Source organism: Scyliorhinus canicula, chromosome 13, assembly GCF_902713615.1.
Source record: "Scyliorhinus canicula chromosome 13, sScyCan1.1, whole genome shotgun sequence".
In the NCBI taxonomy this organism is placed as follows: Eukaryota; Metazoa; Chordata; class Chondrichthyes; order Carcharhiniformes; family Scyliorhinidae; genus Scyliorhinus; species Scyliorhinus canicula.
In genome coordinates, this window is record NC_052158.1 from 52,843,551 (window position 1) to 52,847,948 (window position 4,398).

The following is a 4,398-nucleotide window of genomic DNA, read 5'->3' on the forward strand; positions in this document are numbered from 1 at the left end:
GTTCTTATCTCGCACAGTGCCGGTCACTCGAAGTTAAGTAAAGGTCATCTTAGTTGTTGGGTATAGTTTAGGACGGAGCCGTGTGTATTATTGCATAGAGATACAAGTCTTGTGTTATTAATAAACTGTGTTTTTGAGCTAACGTTGTGTGGTCATTTGGTCAATATAAGAAACAGCTTGTGGTTCACGTAAAGGGTAAAAAGGCAACAACCCAGAGCTCATCTCATTCGTGCATGCACTTGCCTTGGGTGATCCAGGCAAAAGCCAAACGCATGAAATAAAGTTCTGCCCATGTCCAAACCTCCTCAGTATCTCAAAAAGGTTCTCCCACTCTACTCCCTCAACTGTCTTTTCCGCATCCATGGAGATAATCACCTCCGGAGCTGTCAAGGGGGAAGAGGACAATGTTCAACACCTGCCGTATATTAGCAAATAACTGTCGCCCCTTCACAACACCCGTCTGGTCCTCTGCAATTACTTCTGAGACATGTGCCTCCAATCTCAAAGCCATTAGGGGCTAAACAGCTGGCTTGTAATGCAGAACAATGCCAGCAACGCGGGTTCAATTCCCGTACCGGCCTCCCCGAACAGGCGCCGGAATGTGGCGACTAGGGGCTTTTCACAGCAACTTCATTGAAGCCTACTTGTGACAATAAGCGGTTATTATTATTATTATTACCTTGGCCAGCAGATTGGCGCCCACATTCAAAAGGGAAATGTGTCCTATGACCCACATTCTGTTGGGTCTTTATCCTTTTTCAAATTGAGGTAGATGGAAGTCTGCAGTAGTGTATCGGGCAATGTCCCCCAAGCCCCACAAGACCCACAAACGTCTTGTAAAATTAGTCTGGAAACCCGTCAGGACCGGGGGCTTTCCCAGACTGTATCAGCCCAATGCTATTCAGCACCTCCTCAGGGCACAACGGAACCTCCAACTCCTCCCTTCTCCCTTTTTCCATCGCCGGGATGGACAACCCATCTAGGACCTGACATGACTTGGAAAGGTCCCTGTAAAATACCTTGAATGCTGCGCTGACCTCTCTCGGGGCAGAGAACAAACTGCCTCGTGAGTCTCTGATCTTCACAGCCTCGCGGGAAGCTGCCTGCCGCATCAGCTGGTGAGCCAGAAGATGGCCCACCTTCTCCCGTACTCATAAACCACCCCCTCACGTGCCGCATCTGGCCCACTGCCTTCCGTGTGGACACCAGATTGATCTGCGTTTGCAGCTGCTTCCTACGCACTAGTAACTCAGAGGTAGGTTATCTAAATAGCGGCGATCCACCTCCAAAATCCCACCCACCAGCGGCTGCTGCTCTGCCCTCACCGTGCTATCTAGATGGGTCTTATAGGAGGTTATCTCCTGCGTCCCACTGGCTTAAGGATTTCCTGCAGTGTTGAGTGAGACAGTCATTCCTATTAAGCTTTCCATACTCCTCAATAATTATAGGGCACAACATAGAACATAGAATTTACAGTGTAGAAGGAGGCCATTCAACTCATCGAGTCTGCACTGGCCCTTGGAAAGCACACCCTACTTAAGCCCTTACCTCCACCCCATCCCCTTAACCCAGCAGCCCTTTGGACACTAAGGGCAATTTAGCATGGCCAATCTACCTAACCTGCTCATCTTTGGACTGTGGGAGGAAACTAGAGCACCCGGAGGAAACCCACGTAGAGACAAGGAGAATGTGCAGATTCCACACAGACAGTGACCCAAGCCGGGAATTCAAACTTTGACCCTGGAGCTGTGAAGAGACAGTGCTAACCACTGTGCTACCGTGCCACCCCCATAAAGCCATTTGGTTACAAAACTCCTCCGTGAATAACGCCACATCTTATCTCCACGGCGGGTGGCGATTGCAGCCCATTTCCAAGACCAAATCCACAAAGTGTGAAGCATGGTCATAGAATTTACAGTGCAGAAGGAGGCCATTCGGCCCATCGAGTCTGCACCGGCTCTTGGAAAGAGCACCCTACCCAAGGTCAACACCTCCACCCTATCCCAATAACCCAGTAACCCCACCCAACACTAAGAGCAATTTTGGACACTAAGGGCAATTTAACATGGCCAATCCACCTAACCTGCACATCTTTGGACTGTGGGAGGAAACCGGAGCACCCGGAGGAAACCCACGCACACACAGGGAGGATGTGCAGACTCCGCACAGACAGTGACCCAAGCCGGAATCGAACCTGGAACCTGGAGCTGTGAAGCATTTGCGCTATCCACAATGCTACCGTGCAGCCCTAAAATCAGAAATTATTATTGCCGAGTATTCTTCTCTTTTTACCCAAGGGAAAAGAGACCTACCCATTAAAAATAATTCAGTCCTGGAGTATACTCCATATATGTGCAAAAAGAATGAGAACTCCTTATCCCTGAATTCAGAGGTTTTCATGGGTGTCTTCCCCATTCTGCTCTATAAAAGCTCGGAGTGACTTCGCCATTTCCAACAGAGCCAGCCATTTAGGTCTGAACAGGTCCAATTTGGGATCCAGCAGACAATTTCAGTCTCCCCCAAGAATCAATTGATGCAAAGCCAGGTCTGGAATGGATCTCAACAGATTCTTACAAATGCTTAACTCTAATATTGTCCCAGTTAGGAGCCTAGGCATTCACCAGCACCACCAATGCTTGTGCCAATGATCACATAAATGGCATTGGTGTCCACAACGATCCTCGTGACCAATAGAGGGACCCATTTAATGACTGAAATTGCAGCTCCTCCAGCCCTCCCATCAAAGCCTGAGTGAAACACCTGGCTCACCCACCACTCTGCAGTCTGGTCTGACCTCTGACCCGCAAGTGAGTCTCCTGAAAGAACACCAGAACCAGCATTTAGATTCTTTAGGTGAGTAAAAACTCTTGACCTCTTCACCAGGCCACCCAATCCCCTTACATTACAGGTGACAAACCAACCCTGTGACCAACCGAATCGGGGTCTCCCGCCCACCCTCATCACGGAATCAGCCATTTCCACCGCAAGGAACCACCCAGTAAATATTCATGGAAACATAGGTCAAGGGCCTACCCAATAATGATATGATGTGGCAATGCCGGCGTTGGACTGGGGTGAGCACAGTAAGAAGTCTTACAACACCAGGTTAAAGTCTAACAGGTTGATTTCGAATCATGAGCTTCCGGAGCACAACTCCTTCCTCAGGTGAATGAAAGATTCACCTGAGGAAGGAGCAGTGCTCCGAAAGCTATTGATTTGAAACAAACCTGTTGGACTTTAACCTGTTGTTGTAAGACTTCTTATTGTCCAATAATGATAAATGGCAGAGCAGGCTGGAAGGGCCAAAAGGCCTCCTGCTGCTCCCAGCTTATATGTATAATGTATGTAGCCACCTAAGATGGACACTGGGCTACCAAAATGGAGAACTGCTAAGGCTGCAGGGAGAAAACAGTCTTAGCAAGGACAAGCAGTTTGCAGAAGGATAATTAGCATTCTGCACGTACAGAAACCAGTTTATGGCCAGGTGCAGGATCTCAGCTAAGGTGTAAATGGCAACAACGATTTGCATAGTAATGAGGTGATCCAGATCTAGGCCCACACAATAGAAACATTTAGGTTTGAATGGATACTTTGAGTGGACGCCCAGACGAAACGGCACCAGAAGTATCCATCACAAAGAACCCTAGAGACCGCCCCACCCATCGAGAAGAGACCCTCAGATTGGGGGGTTTGGAAAATATTGATTGAGAGAAGACCCAATCGATACACAGCAGGTAGAGAACCGCCCCGAAGAGGCACGGACTTTGGGGGGACCTATAAAAGTAGACCCCGCACATGGTCCGTTCTGTTTTGCTCCGACTCTCTGCTGTCTTCATCACTTTGCTGATACATCGCATCCTGACTCCAGTTCCATCACCAGCCGTTGAGCACCAGCCATCGTTCAGTAAGTGCCAAAACAACGCTCGCTACGTGACCCAGGCATTGCTTATACTCTAGCCGACTATTAGTGAACAGAAGGTGCAGTCCAGAAAGGAACAAAAGGCCTTGTCCCCTGACCTTGCTGGTTCCTACTTAGATAAGTATTTAGTCGTTTAATAGTAGAAATAAGTATTAGTCTTTAGCGTATGCATGCGTATTTATTATATTGGTTATAATAAATATCAATCGTTTGAACTTACTAATCGGTGTACAGTTTTATTACTTTGAACCTGACCTTGATATACTTGTGAGGTGTCTAAATACGGCACCTGGCGACTCCGAGCAGAATTACATACACAGAGCTGTAGTAGTGATAAGCACACGGCCTTTAAACGGAGGCGTGTTAATACACTCCAATAAACGCGTAATACACTCAAGTAAAACGTGCAACATGTAGGAGCTGCAGGGCTGCCCCATGGTGTAATCTACCATTAAAAATAATGTGACTATGTTTTGCTA